Raw genomic sequence first — 18863 nt, 5'->3', positions numbered from 1 at the left:
TCTCGCTTTCAGGCCGAGAGAGCCGGCATTTGTCCACAGACAGCTTTCCGGGTCATATAGCCAGCATGACTAAACCACTTCTGATGCAATGGGACACTGTGATGGAAACCAGAGCACACAGAAACACTATTTCCCTTCCCACCGCAGCGTTACCTATTTATCAACTTGCACTGGTGTGCTTTCGAACTGCTAGGTTGGCAGGAGCTGAGATAGAGCAACGGGAGCTCACTCCGTCGAGCAGATTCGAACCGCTGACCTTCTGATCGTCAAGCCCAAGTGGTTTATACCACAGCTCCACCTGCATCCCTTAGAATGAAATAAACCAATGGTTTGAGTCAGTAGAAGGCAGCTTCCTGTATTCCTATAGAGTCCAGGTACTGTGTCTGGGAGTGGGAGCCAGGACACATCACCCCTCCTGGTAACCAACAGTGACTCACCTGGGGGGAAGCAAGCAAAGCAGCTCTATTCCACTCAGTGAGCTGCTTCTGGCTCTCATTTTGTTGGGGAATGACTGGGAATATCACTAGCTCTGAGTCATTGTGCATGTGAGTCAGGTGCTTCTATCTGAACAGAATAGGTCTGGATCTATTCTCTGTATGCAGAGTCATTTACTAAAGGGAAAAGATCATGCTTCAAATTGTCATGAAAATAAAGAAAGTGGGTTGCTTTTTAAATGCATTGCCGGGAAAGAAGAAATATATCACCCAAAGACGCCAGCGATTTGCATAAAATTTGCATGCGCTAATTTGTATGGAGAGCTGCAAATTTAGAAACACTTATTGCAAGCAGAAATACAATATAGCTCATCCTAGTAGGGCAAATGTGATCTGCTCACCAGGGTCCCAGCTCCATCCTCTGCTGATGCCCAGCTTCAAAGCCCTTGATCTCCCTTCTTATGGTTCTTTATCTTTAAACTGGACTTGGAGTAGACAGCCCTCCAAACAGAGGATTCAGTCAAATAGAGTACTGTCTTCTGTAAAGCAGGACACAGGGCATCCGAGCGATTGCATAAAAGATTGCAAGGATACTTTCACCCCGAAGCTGTTTGGGACCAATGAAGTACAATTTCAGGACCATACAGAATGAAATTGCCATTCTGTCACAGAAGCCTAGCATCTTGGATTCACAAAGTGCAGTGAAAAGTCCCATCTCCCACTGTGCATTCTAGTAATGAGCACTTCACCATTCTGCTGCCCCCATCCTACGGATCACTTTTTCACCCTCTATGTCCTACTGTACTCTACTTCCCCTTTGTTAGCATATTTCCATTTGCTTCTTCCTGCCTAACCTTTTTAACAGTTCTTTCCTGGGCATTTTGAGTCTCTTCATGTATTTAATAACATCCTCAGTACATCTTAGCATCCCCCCCATATTTAACAGAGTTATATACACATATAGAGAGCTCTTTCAGATGGTCTTGTTACAGCAGTGGAAAATCAATACAATGATAATATCACGTGGCTCCTCAAAAGACAAAAACACTGCCCCCCAAACAAAGATTGCACCATAAAAGGTACCACAAAACACAGTTATGCCTCTGCAGTCATAAGTAAGATTTTTGTTCAATGGGACCTGCTCCCCTTTTAAGTGTGCACGGAATTTCAGCCTGTAAAACGAAGTGGTTTATGAGGGGACTCATAAAGTTGTTGCATATAGATTTGCTAAAACATGCAAGCAATATGGTTTTAAAGTGGTCCACATATCAAACAGTTCAAGGGATTTGTGATTAACTTAATTCTGTCTAATGTGGAACTAATTTAAACTGCAAGCTTTAATATACCTCAGCAGTACCTTTCCTACATCTGTGGCAACATTTCAGATATTTTAAGATGTGCTGGAAAACTGTCTTCATACTAGGAACTCTGGGACATGAACATTCTCTAAAGCAGTTGGGGATTAGTGGATCATTGAGCACATTTTCACCCAACAGCAGTTGTTTAATAAAGCCATTTGGTTAATCTTCTGGAGTTATTTTACTGCCATCAGATTATTAAAAGGAATTTCAGTTCACTTTCAGGGGTGTGACTGATGTCTGTTTGAGGAGATGGAACTGTAGCAACCAGGGAATTATCTGTAATGTTAGGGAGGGGAAACCAGGTTAACTAAAGTTGTGTTCCAATGGAATGGACAAACAGAATATTTTGCCAATGTGCATTATAAGATGTTGTCATTATAAAGCAAACCGAGCCTTGGGTATTAACTAAGCTATTGCATTTGTCCTACATCACACTAAATCCAAACCATTTAGAGCTTGCCCGGATGACAGCCCCCCCCCATGGCTAGTTTATGCAATGCTAAAGCCTGAAATTGAAGGAAATGAGAGATAGGCCAGTTAGCTTGATGGTTTTGCATCAAAGTTAGGTAATGTGTGAGTATCTGGAGGCAGTTGGAGGATGGATGGCAGCTAACAAATTGAGGTTGAATCCTGACAAGACAGAAGTACTGTTTTGGGGGGACAGGAGGTGGGCGGGTGTGGAGGACTCCCTGGTCCTGAACGGGGTAACTGTGCCCCTGAAGGGCCAGGTGCGCAGCCTGGGAGTCATTTTGGACTCGCAGCTGTCCATGGAGGCACAGGTCAATTCTGTGTCCAGGGCAGCTGTTTACCAGCTCCATCTGGTATGTAGGCTCAGACCCTATCTGCTCACGGACCGCCTCGCCAGAGTGGTGCATGCTCTGGTTATCTCTAGCTTGGACTACAATGCTCTCTATGTGGTGCTACCTTTGAAGGTGACCTGGAAACTACAACTAATCCAGAATGCAGCAGCTAGACTGGTGACTGGGAGTGGCCGCTGAGACCAGTACATACCAGTAACACCGGTCTTGAAAGATCTTCACTGGCTCCCAGTATGTTTCCGAGCATAATTCAAAGTGTTGGTGCTGACCTTTAAAGCCCTAAATGGCCTTGGTCCAGTATATCTGAAGGAGCATCTCCACCCCCATCGTTCTGACCGGACACTGAGGTCCAGTGCTGAGGGCCTTCTGGCGGTTCCCTCACTGCGAGAAGCCAAGTTACAGGGAAGCTGTTCAAAACCTCTCAGATGGCTTCATTAGCCAATGGCAAATAACTGAGTGGCTCTGACCCACTTGTCATGCTTAGGCTGCAGCTTTCGCAGCAGCGGGGTTGTTTCTGCCTGCATGACCATCCCTCAATAAGTGAAGAATCAAATGGTGACTTGCATATGTGATGTAGCCAGCACAGATCCAATTCCACTGGCACAGGTTTCTTCCCCACCTTCTCCAAACACAATTGTTTTAAACAGGTACAATTCACCAGCTAAGCACCTGAGATATCATCAGAGCAACTAGTTGGTTGTGCCCCCACATTGCTGCAGAATGAAGAGGGAAGAGGCATAGTGGAGACATAGCCAAAAGTGGGATCAGAGGAAGGCTGGAACAAATATTGTATTTGCTGAGATGGATCACTTCCTGCAGGGAATGTGGAGGGATGGAGACAAAAGAAGGTGGAAATGGGAGCACACCAGCAGTTTGGCCATCACTGCAGGAAGCGGGATGGAGTAGGAATTTATTTCATTATTATTATTATTATCATTAGTTGTTGCTGCTGGTGGTGGTGTTGTGGAGCAGTCTTCTCTGGTGTTCCTCAACTTCCTTGCTTGCAGATTGAAATGTAATTCCTAGTTTTATTGTGCATTTCTCTGGATTTTGTAATGCATCCTCATTGCACAAAATGTTCACACACAAAATGTGTATTTTACTGGTAAATTCATAAAAAGTGTATTTTACATTATAACTGCAAAACTTATGTAAGAAGTGAGAACTAAATGCATACAAAATGCATAGAACTGGATACTGCCCTCCTTCGAGATATGCCGTTCCGTTTCCCATGTGATACAGTTTTCCAATCCCCCTCCCTAGCAGTCAATCAACATTTCATGGACACTGAGTATGCTCAGACCTAATAGCAGTGCTTTAGGGCTACACCTAGCCGCCCCCCATCTTTTCTTTTTTTAAAAAAACAAAACGTACTTCTGCATACCTTGGGATTCTCCCATGCCTCATTCTTGGGGCTGAACATCAAAAATAGAGGAAATGGTGAATACTGGACCATGTTATGTCCTTCAAGTGCTGGTAGGCATATGTGCTCCTAGGGCCCGGGTTTGTGTTCCAACACGTTTAACTTATTATTGGGAATTTCAGCATCTGCTATTGTGGCCCGGTGCCAATGCCATTTTCTACACAACTAGTCAAGGTCCTTGAATCCTGTCCCTTTTGGAATCTGCCAAGAGCACACCAAGAACTCTGGCCAATATACGTTTCAAAAGTGGGAGCGGTCCCTACTCGCAAATCGATAGTCAGTTGTAACAAAAACTGATCCATTCAAAATTATGTATTCTGACAAGGATTACAAACTCAGATAGAGATTACAAACTCAAACAGAGATTACAAACTCAAAATCATAAGGATATGTATAATACAATAATTCGTTACAGTATTAAAAATAAGAGTTTATGAGTAGAGATGTTCATGTTAGTCTATAGTAAGATTTGACGTGAAGATCTTAGTTTCAAACATTGAACAGAAGTCATAAGTCAACTATGGATCAGAAACCAGGACAGGGCCCTGTTTCAATGTATTCACCTTCATCAGCTAATTTTATGGGGTCATGTAAGTTTGAAGAATTCGTATAAATATATCCTGTTATTTTCTACGTTTCTCAGAGATAACGACTAAGTGTGGGTAGATCAACGTGTATCTTGAGCTTTTCTGTGCATTTTTGAATCTGGACATCCTATAGAGACCCCATATGAACATAAGGAAAGCCTGCTGAATCAGGCCAGTGGACATCTGGTCTAGCTTCCTGTTCTCACAGTGGCCAACTGGATGTCCATGGCATCTGCAATCATACCTTGATAAGAATCATGGCCTGATTATTGTGTGAGTCATCTCCCTTATCTATCTTTCCAGCACTGAAATTCTCTTGCCTAGAAAGCATACCTGGACTACTACCCGGTGCACAATTATACATAAATGAGTCCCACAGGTTTCAGGGATCTATGTGCCCATTAGAATCAGGGCTGACGTGGCCTGCTTCACAGCCTGAGCTGATGCAGAAAGTACCCCACAAAGCCTTGCTTATTGCGGTTGTGGCATGGTTTCCCGTGAGATTTCTCTGCTCCAAAGGATTCTGCTGCCCAAAGCAGCTGCTTCAACCTACCTCATGTGTGGGCCGGCCCTGATTAAGATGCACAGGATTGAAATCAGTGCAATTTACAACTGTGCCTGTACAATCCAATCTCACAGGTCTTCTTTCCCCCTTAAGGCAGGTGGCATCATCGTGCAGTTCAACAGACCAATGACTCAAGTGATTATTTTTTTATTTTCACCAAGCATTGATCAATAACAGTCAAAACAAACTTTCCCTGTACATCCTCCATAATAGCGATTACCAGCAGTTGTGAATCCTTGCTTCAAGCCATGAGAAATTAACTGCTCCTGCGGTTTTAAGAAACACAAAAGAGAAGCTTTCATACTAGCAAATGAGAAACTTTTAAGTACATTCCATTTGAAAACTCATCACCTTTGCTGAGCATCCTAGCAACAAGTAGGGGTAAAGGCTTCTGAAGCAACAGAGGCAAATTGTTGAAATGTTCACATCTCAAAACGATACCAATTTGCACCTCTTCCCTTGGCGTTTGCCATTATGATAAGATCAAAGAGAGGCGCTGACTCAGCACGCTGCAGGCTCCTTACGGATAATTGGTTCCCCTTCTTTTTCGGATTACATCATAGCAACTTGTGGAAGCAAGTACAGTATAACAAGGTAAATATGAAAATGTGCCTCTTCTCTTTGACTTATTTCATTTTCTCGTCCCTGTAGGCAGATTTTATTTAGAGGATGCCAGCATCAAAGGGATCTTTACAATTCAGAAAGGCATATGTGAAAGAACATGTAAAAGCCTGGGGAAGGCAGCCCAAAGCAGAGGTCTCCAGCTGCATGCACAATGATTCTATGTTGACCTTCAAATGAAAATACAGGGGCTGCAGCTTCTATCATGCTCCTTCTTATATGCACAGTTAAACTCTCTGAGTGGCTGTTGCATCCAGAGCTTCAAACCATGGTTCCACACTGATATATTAGGTGACTGCATGGTAGAAGCAGCTTCTGATAGGCTCAGGCTCCTTGCAGTTTGTATTCCTGTCAATGGGCACTGAAGAAAGATGAAGGCATGTAACCAAAACCCACCAAAATACATATAAACCAGGGCTGTGGAAAGCCTTGTGATCCACCCTGTAGCCCCAACCTGTGGCCTCTGAATCGGGCAAATTCACCTGTGCCACCATGGGAACAACCTGCCCCACCCAGTCCCAAGCAATTTGGGGGCAGGAGTATTTTAACATATGGTCAGGAGGAGGTGAGGGAAAGGGGAGAGGCTGTTTCTCTTCCACTTCTTCTAACCTACAGTAGGCAGGTTCGATCCTGTAGGGTACTGCTCCTTCACAAGGGTCTTCTCGGTATGCATGGAAGCTACTCATGAAGGATCGGGTCCTCCTGCTTTCCAGTTGGTAAGCGGAGGGTGGGGTGGGATTTCCTCCTGCAGGGTACCCAAAAGCTGCTCATAAAGGAGTGGTGACTGGCACTAGGTGGGATGAAGGTTAAGGACCCTTGGACAGTTAAGTCCAGTCAAAGGTGACTATGGGGTTGCAGCGCTCATCTCGCTTTCAGGCCAAGGGAGCCGGCGTTTGTCCACAGACAGCTTTCCGGGTCATGTGGCCAACATGACTAAACTGTTTCTGGTGCAACAGAATACAATGACAGAAACCAGAGCGCATGGAAACACCATTTACCTTCCCGCTGCAGTAGTACCTATTTAACTACTTGCACTGGTGTGCTTTTGAACTGCTAGGTTGGCAGGAGCTGGAAGCTCACCCCGTTGCAGGGATTTGAACTGCTGACCTTCTGATCGGAAAGCCCAGGAGCTTCAGTGGTTTAAACCACAACGCCACCCACATGCTATGCAGGATTGCATCTTCCCCCTTATGATTGGATAGCCTTAACCAGATAGCTAAGAGAGGGGCAGTAAAGGACCCATTACATTTGGGGGCATCCTAGGGTGCCTCCCTCCACATGATCTCCCCCTCCTCAATAGAAGGAGATCCTGAGAGCAGGGAGGGACTGGAAAGGAAGGTTTTCCTGCCTTGCCTGCCTCTCTTTCCTGCCTGATGCTTGACCCCGACAGCTGCAAACGGCTCTGGGCAATCCAACCCAATCCATAGCGATCTGTGTCTGTCTGAACCCAACTCATCCAATGCCCAAGTCCCTGTTTGGTTCAGGCCTCAACTCAATCCAGTCCACAGCCCTTGTTTTCAGTCAGCCTGTCTGCAATCTTATTTGAATGTAGACAGTTATCAGCACACACCTATTTCTTTTCTTAATCATCCATCATCCCACCACATGATATATACACAGTAGGCAATATCAGAAGAAACTCATTAGCAGAATATTGCTTCTTCATTGAAAATGGAGTTTTGTTGAAAGCCCTTGACAGCAGGGGTAGAAAAGGGGTTTTATGGAACGAGGGCAGCTGGGCCATAATCTGCCAGACACAAGATTGCCATTTTAAAAGGCACTTCAGAGCTCTTCTGTAACCACACACTTCAGATAATTAACTTTCAGAACGTTTCATGGCTTCTCCTAAGCCATTAATGTCTGCTCGTTATATATGTATTTATATGAACAATTAAAACATTTCCTCTCCATCCATTTGACCACGCAAAGCTCTTTTGGGACTCGCACTGATACATTTTCCAGTGCATTTCACAAGACTTTTAAAGATATTGTTTTCATTGTGGATGGTAATGGCTTGTCTCTAGGAAAATATTCGGTTTTAGAAAGCCATCAGGTTTCCATGCCAGGTTGCTAAACAGTTTGCAATTTGTTCAGTAGTTCTGCTACATTCCTTCCATCTTGCCTGAATGCCTGCAGACTCTGCGATGTAGCCAATTTCTCCCAGGTAGCTGCTCAGAGTATGAGTATCAAGGCTTGTTTGGGTGAAGTAATGCAGCCAACTGGGAACACTGATGAAAGTTTCACTTTGTAATTTTGTCGAGCCAACTCCCTGGAGTTATGTAACTATCGTCCAGTTGGTACCAGAGGACAATATTTCTGCGTAGCTAACCATGTAACGCCAGCTCCTCATTGGAACACACTGATGAATATGGACATTCCGGGCTCAGAGGGGCACATAGAAGGCAGAACCTATATGAGGAATATCACATTAGCAACACAGCTGCAGGTCTACTGTAGCAAGGACTTTGACACGGTGGCGAAAACAAGTCTTACACAGCAATGAGAGGAAAAGGTCAGTCAGATAATCCAGATAAATCCTCCGAATTATTGTTATCTACTCTGGAGTTAAGACCATTAAATGCAATTTGGAAGATAAACTGTTCCCATTTGAAAACATAGGCATCCATGCATTGAGTGAAAGGCAGTATCTGTGGATCTTTGACGACGGGCTCTCAGGGCCTCGAATGACACTCCCAGCTCACTGACCTTTTAGAAATGCCTGGCTGTTTCTTATACTGTGTTAGGTGACTGAGGAGGCCCCTCTGGAGAATGATAGGAAGTGAATAGGTTGGTCATGGATATTTTGTGAAATCTTATACATGTATTTTATCTATAATGCTTAAATGCTGTTCAGTCAGAGGGTGTCTCCATTGATCTGAGATGAGGAAACCACTGAGGTGAATAATAACTTCAGCGGAAGCTAGGTTTTCCTAACATCTTCATTTATTGCATGAATGCATATTTCCATTAAACTCTCCTATCTTCACTTTTCACAAAACTTTGACTATCATACACCACCTTTAAGGGAGCGTGGTTGAGGTTAACACCAGCTAATTCTTAGCAACCAATATTGATTGATTAGAGTCCCATATAGGTTTGCGAAGGAAGATCCATCACTTATGCAGATGTTCAAAGTAATTTTTATAAAAACGTATCGTTGAGGATTTACAGGTCCCAGTCAATGCAATTGTGTCAATGGCAAAATAGCCATTTAAGGAAGTAGTCTTATGTAGTCCTACAAAGTACTAAGAGCAGCTGTTAATGCTGAATATGCTGCAGTCAGCCCCAAACACAACATTTTCTACTCAGTAAAAGATGGCATGCTTGAATTCTGCTGTCCATCAGTCTTCATAGAATATGCTAAGGACTTATTCAAATGGCAGGGAATGTGTAGACCTGTCCCTACTGCTAAAGCCTACAAGTGCAGAGTACAGATTTGCTTCTGTACATACAAATCGTATTTCTAGAGGTTCGAATGAATACTGGATGGTTGAGAACAACGATAAAGGATGGGATCCCTTCTCCCAACCCTCCTAATGTTCACTGTTCAGCATCTTAAAATTGTTGATGTCTAGCCTTTAAAGCATGATTCTAGAGGCCAATCCACATGTTCTGTCACTCCTGGTTTTTTATTTTGTTTTTAAGTGTGCTTAGACAGACCATTAATACTTTGATGAAAAAGCAGCCCCAGGTTTGGAGGATGCTCCCAATCCAGATCAAGGTCCAGTGCCAGTTTCATGCTTAAAAGCCCCCATTGTGATTTGCACCCAAATACTTCATTTATTGCAAATAGCATCCTTTGGGGAAGGGTGGAATCATCTGGAAGTGATTGTGTGCAGGGGGTTGAAATCAGATTGGTAGCAGGTTCCAGATCAGGCATAGGCAAACTCGGACCTCCAGATGTTTTGGGACTACAACTCCCATCATCCCTAGCTAGCAGGACCAGTGGTCAGGGATGATGGGAGTTGTAGTCCTAAAACATCTGGAGGACTGAGTTTGCCTATGCCTGTTCCAGATTATAGCTGCATGGGTAAATCCCCCCTCCAAATAACCCCTCTGTATCATCATTATCATTATCATTATCATCATTATTGATGATGATACATACTACACATTTAAGATAATGTGATGTGAAGCCCTTGGGAACCTTGTAGAGGTGTTCGGGTTGTGTGGAGCTTGTGTATATATGAGAAGCTGTTAGCACACAAAGGGTTCATTTTTTTGGATATCTGTACTCAACATGCAAAGGTTGGAGGTAGTATGGTGATGGGGGCACCATATCAAGGCCCCACTTCTGCTGCTACAAGTCCGTGCCTTGCATGTGTGAACATTGTTTTAGAGTACTTCTTCAGTGGGAAGATTCACTGTGCAACTTTGAACAACTTTGAGATGCTTAGGGTCAATAGCAGAATTGCTTGGCTTCTGAAATCAGGCAGACTAGCCCGGATCCATCTAGTGCAATAATCCCCCCACACACACTTTTTAGCAATACAAAGAAAATCCAAAAACATCTTTAAGTCCAGGGTACCTGCAATTCCAAAGTTCTCCTCTGTTTCTCTCTTTGCCTTTTTCCAGATCTTCTCCCCTCTAAGTAGCCTTGGGGCTGAATGCCAACGTCCATGCTCCAGCTGAGAAACAGCTGTGTTTTGGGGGGGAATATTCCCTCTAACATCAATTTTCTTTCCCAATTTGGATACCTGGCTCAGATTAGCTTTGCTGTGATGAATTACTATGACTTCAGGAGGACGTATGGGAACTCTGGTGTTGTGCCACCATATTAACAATGGATTCCAAGCAGCACGTTGCCTCTTACCAAATAATTCAGGGCACCAGCAACGTGCCCAGAAGTCCATTAAGTTTTGTGTGTGTGTCATCTTTTATAGTCCATCAAAATTGTCTTAAAATATAATGGTTTTGCATCTAGGCAATTTGGATCCTTGGACAATCTAGCAGATAAAGATTTGGAGAAATAAATCTTTGGGTCCAGGCAGCGCTCCCTTGGCGTAGGCTCTGCTATCACCCTGACCTGGCCAAAGAAATTGCAGAGTAGCAGCGGTCCTGCTTCCGTGTGAGAAAAAGGGATAAATCAGTCCAGAGACAGTCCGTCCTTATCTCTAGTAGCTTTATTTACAGAGCAATAAATTTCCATCAGACACCATCAGAGCATTCCGGCATCTTTGTGCTTCCAAAAGCACTTTCTCACAGCAGCCTCTAAGTTGAGCTGCTTCTCTGTCCGTTGCAGAGACAGATCTGAAGAGCGTCAGAACAACATCCTGTGACGCACTTCTCTGCATGGAGCTCCTCCCAGCTCCTCCCAGATCCAGATACAGGACACCAGTGAGTTTTAACCCTGTCAGTTCCAAACTCCACACCCCCTCTTGTCCTGCATCTGGAGACAACAGTCAACAATGCTTTCCCCATACACAGACCCTCACAGAACTCCTCGTGTTTCTGGAAGGTTAATGGTTTTGTGAAACCATCAGCGAGGTTCTTTGTTGAGGGACAGTATTTCAGAGCAACTAGCCCCTCATGAACGCTCTGACATACATTCCGGAAACGTATGTCCAAATGTTTGGTCCTCGCCTTGAATTGCCCTGTCTCAGCCAATTTGAGGCAAGGTTGATTGTCCTCATGCACCACAACAGGCAGACAATTCTCTCCACAGATTTCCTTGACCAAACACACATAGAACTCCAGCTCTCTGCAAGCATCTGATAGCGCACTGAACTCGGCTTCAGTAGATGAAAGCGCTATGAGACTTTGCTTCTGGGACCTCCACCCAACTACTGAGTCTCCAAACTTCACCACTAGGCCTGACACTGATTTGCGGTCTTCAGAGTTAGCCCAATCCGAATCCACAAAGCAAGTCAGCTTTACTTCTCCTTGAGCTGGCAGCCTAAGACAAAAGTCTTTGGTTTCCTGCAAATACCTCAGAACTCTCTTGACGCCATTCCAGGCTTGCACACTAGGGTTTGAGGCTTCTCTGCTGAGCAGATTGACAGCAAACGCAATGTCTGGTCTGCTCCACTGAGACAAGTACAACAAACTCCCTAGGGCTGACTGAAACACTTCAGTATTTTCGAACACAGCGCGTTCTGCTTGCTGACATTCTTTTACGTATCCAGCCTCCATGGGTGACCTGGCACCTGCACAGTCAGACATCCTGAACTTCTCAAGCAACTGTTCAATCTTCCTTTCTGGCGAAGCAAAAAGCTACCATCCTCAGTCTTCGCTATCTGAACACCTAAGTAGGATTTGACATCCCCAAGCTGCTTCAACTTGAACCGCTTTCCAAGCTCCTTAGCAAACTTCTTCACCTGCTCACTAGTCTGTGACATCATTAAGATATCATCAACAAAGATAAGAATCACTTCCTGTGTCTCTCCTGACCCCTTCAGGTACAGGCAACTGTCTGCAACAGACCTCTTAAAACCTAGCTCTTCTAAGGCTTCATGTAGGCACATATTCCAATTCCTGGCAGATTGGCGTAATCCATAGATGGATTTGTGCAACCGCCACACAATACCTGGTTCACTGACTTCAAACCCTGGAGGAGGAAGCATGTACAACTCCTCCTGGAGATCTGAATTCAGGTAGGCGACATCTACATCAAAATGGTTCACCTTCCAACCTCTCTGTGCTGCTATCGCTAAAAGCATTCTCAAAGTCTCCGCTCTTGAGGTCGGCGAATAGACCTCTGTGAAGTGGACACCCTTTTTCTGTGTGAATCCACGTGCCACTAATCTCGCTTTGTACTGTGGTTCTCCCGTTTCTGTGGGTTTAAGCCGGTAAACCCACCTGCAACTAACAGCTCGCTGGTTAGCCGGTAGCTGTGTGAGTGAGAACACACCAAGAGACTCCATTGAGTTCATCTCCTTCTGCATCACCTCACGCCATTTGCTAGCTTCTTCCTGAGGCAACTTCTGAACATCCTCAAAGGATTCAGGCTCACACCTAGCCACACCAACCCAAACACTAGTGGCTTCATACCTTTCAGGAGGCTTACCCTTGGTTGACCTAGCTGACCTCCTCAGCGTGAATTCTGGACCTGCGCCTGATTCACCAGGATCAGCCCTACCATCTCCTGTGTCAGAAACCTCCCCCTCTGACCTGCTGCGCCGTTTTGGGCGTACAGCTGGTTCTGCTGGCGAGGATGGCTCACTCCTCGGCTCAGACTTGACAGAGACCTGTGGAGGGGTCTTGGGACTCCCTTTTGGAGAGGTTTGGGGCCTCCGCCTTGGAGATCCCTGCTCTGGACTCTGTGGCTGTGGACCGTGCACCTCAGCAACAGGTTCAGCCTCGTCCTCCTCTTCCTCATCACCTGAGTCTAACAGAACATCTGGGTTCCCGTGAAGACGTTTCCACCCACTCTGCTCGCAAAACTCAGCACTGCCGCTAATAAGCAGCTTAGACTGGTTGCCAGTAGGGTATGCGAAACGCCACGCCTTTGAACCCGGCTCATAGCCTACAAAGATCATCTTCCTAGACCTTGGCTCACCCTTTCTGCGCATGGCCTTTGGAACCAAAACATAAGCCTGCGAACCGAAAATGTGGAAAAAGTCCACCTTCGGTTTCTTCCCATGAAGCAGAAAGTACGGTGTGTCTCCTACACTTGAATTGAACACCCTGTTCTGCACAAAGCATGCTGTCTTATAACTTTCAGCCCAAAAGTGCTGTGGCAAACCCGAGTCTGCCAACATAGCATTCGCTGATTCCTGTAAAGTGCGAAACTTCCTCTCCGCCACCCCGTTCTGTTGCGGAGAATAGGGGGCAGTCAAACTATGACTGATACCTTTCTGCCTGAAAAACGATTGCAGCGCAGAACCTGTGAATTCCCCCCCGTGATCAGATTGAAAGGAAATCACCCTGGTAGAGAAACGCAGCTCTACCGCTGTGATCCAATCCCTGATCAGTGCAGCTGCTTCTGATTTGCATCTAAGCGTAAACAGCCAGGTGTGTCTCGAAAAATCATCAATCAGAATCAGAATCCATTTCGACCCAGCTAAAGAAGGTGTGGGCATGGGCCCTGACAAATCTGCATGGACCAGTTCAAAGGGTTTGCTGGTCCTTCTCTCTGACCTGGGGTATGTGCATGTTGTGACCTTTGATTGCTTACAAGCTTGACAATCTAGGAATTTGTCACATGCCTTGAACCTACACCCAATTGTGTTCTCTTTTTTGCTCTGCCCTGGGCATTAGTAGTTGTTGACTTCAGCAAACAGGAAGAAAAGTTGACCTACTTATTCACAGGTTTGCTGTAAGGACAATGAGATAAAGGACATTGTATTGGCAGAAATGTTTAAATTATTGGAGCACATTTTCGGCCGTGGCCCCAGTCTGGTGAAATGCTCTCCCACAAGAGATCAGGGCCCTGCGGGATTTGACATCTTTCCACAAGGCCTCCAAGATGGAGCTGTTCCGCTAGGCCTTTGGGCAGGATGCAATTTGACTTACTTTCCTTTGTCTAAAACAAGCCCGAAGGAGGCCCCCAACCTGCTCACAGGTCCTTGTATGATCAGTGGAAACAGTTGGTCCTGGCAATTATTAACCACTCTCAATTCCACCCTGATAATTGCCACCTGTCCGGATTTTAACTTGTCTGAATTAATTTTAAGATGTATTTTAATTAATTGATGTCTGTTTTTATGCTTATTGTATTGTTTTTATGGTGTTAGCCGCTCTGAGCCAAGCCTCAGCCAGGGAGGGCAGGATACAAATAAAAATTGTTGTTGTTGTTGTTTTGCACATATTATTAATTTCATTTATTTATTTAACAATATTTGTGTTATGTTTTGGGGAGCATCTGTTGTGGGCACCTCCATATTTGGGGACGTCTCCTTATTTCGAACTGCCTGGTTACTTTGACATAGCCCATTGGGGCAAAGCAGATACTTTAGATTCCTTCACTCTGTTTCCATCCTGTTTATTTGCATTTCTGAGTTATGTCCAGGCAAAAATATGGGAAGAGACCCTGCCTTCAATCATAAAGTTTCCAACCTCATTCTGCTGGGCATTCAGAGAATGATTACTTTGGCAATGAGGATACGATTATGTTGACTCTGGCAATGTATAATACAGTGCTGGATTTTGACAGAGTTGTTTGAACATGTGCTGCTGTTCTGTGGTTTTATTTTATGAATCCAGGAGTCACAGACGAATAAGGAGGAAGATATGGCAAGGCTTCATTGACCAGCAGCAGAGAGGTTATGGTTGCATAGGATGTGTGATCCAACAGTGTTTGGCCCAGGGACAGTGGCTTGGGAGGCACTTCAGCCTTTGGGCCTGCTGTTCCTCTCCCCAATACAGTGGTACCTCAGTTTTCGAACAGCTTAGTTGATGAACAACTTGGAACCCGAACGCTGCAAAACCAGAAGTAGGTGCTCCAGTTTTTGAACTTTTTTTTGGAAGCCGAACATGCTCTGTTTTTGCAGCCCCCTGTGTTCCCCGTTGCACTGCTAATTTGCACCCCCCCCATTGTAATTCAAGTCTTCTGTTTCTGTGTTTCCTTTTGCGCTGCTAATTTGCCTCCCCCTGTGTTTTGTGTTGTGCTGCTAATTTGCGTGTCCCTCCCCCCCCCCACAACTTTGGCGGTATCAGGCCTTAGGCGGAATCCTTTAGTCCATCTTCCTCTTTGCGGCGGCGATACCAGGGTTCCCCGTTAAAGGAGTTTCTGAAGGGAGGCTTTGACCGTACACCAAAAGGTCATCATTGCTCTCCCCTGTGGCGGCGGTGTAACGGGGACAGCTATCTCTGCTTGAACATATGTTCTCCAGAGCCGGCCCATCCCCCCCCCCCACACTGGATAACCCTGATGCTCCCTAGGTCCCCAGCTGGGGACTGGGGAGGGAGAATGCCCAATGCCTGAGCCAAGGTCTACCCACATTTGAAATTTAATAAAGTTGTGGCCAATTTAATCTCATAGCACGTTGTCTTGAGTCGTTATTCCACATGACGGGGGGACCACTCGGGATCTAGGGACTCCGCCTGTCGACGCAATGTAATATCAGAGCAACTCAGTATGCATTATAGAGTGCATTGTATAATTAACATCTCTTTCTAAAACTAATCACACCAAATAAGACCAGCAGCACTTCTTTGGCTCGTTTGCTTCTTCAGCCTCCGGGTTACAACCAGAAAGCAAACAGGCTTTTACAATGCCTGGCATCACAAGGCAACACATCTGAGTTCAAGTACAAAACAATGTTGCTTGAAGTTAATCAGGAGCAGAGCAAAATAATGAGAGGCACCCGTTCCAGGCTTCTGCAGCTAACTCATTTGCTTCCAGTATTGTTATGACTGCAGGTCATTGGATGTTGTCTCAGACAGACACAGTATGCTAAAATCTAGCAGTGATGAGAATGGATATGGATAGACAAACACGCATGGAAAACTGAAAATTAAAAACAAATAACTACCCTGCTGCCACATGGATGCCCTCTCACTACAAAATGATTCCAATAGCTGTAAGCTTAGATACTTCACAAGTTTCCAAGGTTGTTTCCCATCCATTGTGTGTTGAAATCTGCTTCCTGCAGGAACATTTCTCCTAATACCAAGAGGAAGAATTATAAAATGCTTGTCAGCCCTGATTACTCACAATGCTGATTAACTTCTGGCAAATTTCTTTTAAAAATGTAAGGTTTCTGGTTTCAGTGCAAGGGGGGGGAACCCTAATGTTTCTAGGGTCTGCTGTCTATCTCGTCCAATATTTATCAAGAGCCAAACTTGTATTTTCCCACTACACTTTTTAAAAATGAGTATGTTGGGATTGCTTTTCAATTATGCTCAACACGATGTTTTTGAATAATGTGCTATCTGGATAGGGAAGTGACCAAATGCATGTTGGATACAGAATGTAGCGCCACATCCATCTTTAATTTGTCTAGGTATTATTAGCCGAACTCTCTCTGTTCAAATTTGACTCTTTGATGTCACCTCGGATAAAGGACTACATTAAACAACTTGGGAGGGAAGCTAAGCTATTCCTGCAAGGGACCACTTGGATGTGCAGAGGATCCCGGCTGCTGTTCCCTTTGAAAATGTGTGCCAGAATGCTGCGTGCGAGCTATGGATCCTCTTTGTAGTTGTCATCCATATGTCTCAAGAGAAAACTGAGTATGCCTCAAGGGGTGAAGTGTAACCACATCTTAGCAGCACCTAAGTGACCTTGGCAGTGTATATGGGGGCACTGGGCTGCCCAGGTGACAAGACCCCCCATCTCGGCCTTACTAATGTGGTCCGAAGGTAAGCATTTGGCACCTGCTTAGCTGTAAGAGTTGCTGGAAGGAGGTGTGCAAGGCACCATCTAACCCAGGGGTCAGCCAACTTTTTCAGCAGGGGGCTGGTCCACTGTCCCTCAGACCTTGTGGGGGGACAATATTTTTTTGGGGGGTGGGGGATGAATGAATTTCTATGCCCCACAAATAACCCAGAGATGCATTTTAAATAAAAGCACACATTCTACTCATGTAAAAACACCAGGCAGGCCCCACAAATAACCCAGAGGTGCATTTTAAAGAAAAGGACACAATCAACTCACGTAAAAACACGCTGATTCCCGGACCATCCATGGGCCGGATTTAGAAGGCAATTGGGCCAGGGCCAGCCCCTGGGCCTTAGTTTGCCTACCCATGATCTAACCATCTTAGGGATGTGGGTGGCACTGTGGTTTAAACCACTGAGCCTCTTGGGCTTGCTGATTGGAAGGTTGGCGGTTTGAATCCCCGCAACGGGGTGAGCTCCCATCGTTCTGTCCCAGCTCCTGCCAACCTAGCAGTTCAAAAGCACACCAGTGCAAGTAGTTAAATAGGTACCACTATGGCAGGAAGGTAAACGCCGTTTCCGTGCCCTCTGGTTTCCATCACGGTGTCCCATTGTGCCAGAAGCGGCTTAGTCATGCTGGCCACATGACCCGGAAGCTGTATGCCGGCTCCCTCGGCCTGAAAGCGAGATGAGTGCCGCAACCCCGTAGTCACCTTTGACTGGACTTAAGCGTCCAGGGGTCATTTCCCTTTCCCCCTATGCTATCAAACCATTCCTTAATGTTTCTTAATGTTAAAAACCATGAGTGTAGATCTGCCCACAGTAAACATTTGAGATTATTATTACCCTATCCTGTGCTATGTTTCTAGAAAAAGGGGTACCTTTACTGGACCTAACCATCCAGGGGTCCTTTACCTTTTACCTTTACCTAACCATGTTAAAGACTCCACTCTGGATTTGTGGAGAGTTTACTTAGCCTTTTCTTCTCCCGAAGGTATCCCACAAGGGAGTGGAAGTTTAGAATCAGAGTTTACCTTCTTTTAGATGGATTACCTTCCCAGGTTGAAGAGTCCCATCTGCCCATCACTTCCCTCTACAGCACATGCAGAAACCGCCTTCTTGATGTTTGGAAACACTATTGGTCTCATCTGCTGAAGCCTGCCTTCACATGCAGGGGAAGTCTCTAACTCAACAAGGGTTTGTCATGTAAGTCATTTTGTGACCACCTGTGGTGAAAACTGGTCTATAAATATTGGAAATAAATAAAAATGAATTCCATGGTTCATGTGTGTGTGTGCATACACAGACAGTCTTAGTTTAAAAGCAGGGAACATTTTGCTAGGGAACATTTCTTGAATCCTCAGATAATGGTGAACCTGACATTCTTTAATGGCCTTCAAAGCTAATATGTAATACCTGAGTAATTTTGAAAATATAATTTATGGCACCATGTGTTAAAGACATCCACACAAACAACAGAATTCAGAAAATGCTATTCCTCACTTCCCCCCCCCCCCTCAGAAGTGGATGTTTTTGTCAGCTTGATGGAGAAATAATATTTTGAGCAATTATATCAAATGCTGGTTAACAGATTTTTTAAGCCAAATGGTAAAGTCCTCTGTGTGTCAGGACTATATAATAGATCCTTTAGGACATGCTTTGAAAGTGTCAGGTACATTTGTATGGGAGACAAAAATCAGGGATCAGGAACCTGTGGCCTCCTAGATGTTGTTCAACTGCAACTTCTACCAGTGCTAGTCAACGTGACCAATGGTCAGAGACGATGAGATGT

The 18863-nt window shown here is 45.0% G+C and overlaps 1 long non-coding RNA gene across 1 annotated transcript in view; it reads left to right on the top strand.

The window, feature by feature from the left end:
• Positions 1 to 18285, top strand: part of LOC309542794 — a 29017-nt gene extending 10732 nt beyond the window's left edge. The window contains exons 2-3 of the long non-coding RNA XR_014224440.1: positions 5282 to 5782; positions 18116 to 18285. This is a non-coding gene — a long non-coding RNA (uncharacterized lncRNA). The remainder of the gene's footprint in view (positions 1 to 5281; positions 5783 to 18115) is intronic.
• Positions 18286 to 18863: the final 578 nt, after the last annotated feature.

This window comes from Podarcis vaucheri (genome assembly GCF_965113315.1).
Source record: "Podarcis vaucheri genome assembly, chromosome: 11".
NCBI classification, from domain to species: Eukaryota; Metazoa; Chordata; class Lepidosauria; order Squamata; family Lacertidae; genus Podarcis; species Podarcis vaucheri.
Note: the sequence above shows the minus strand (reverse complement) of the source record. Positions and strands in the feature narration are given on the sequence as shown.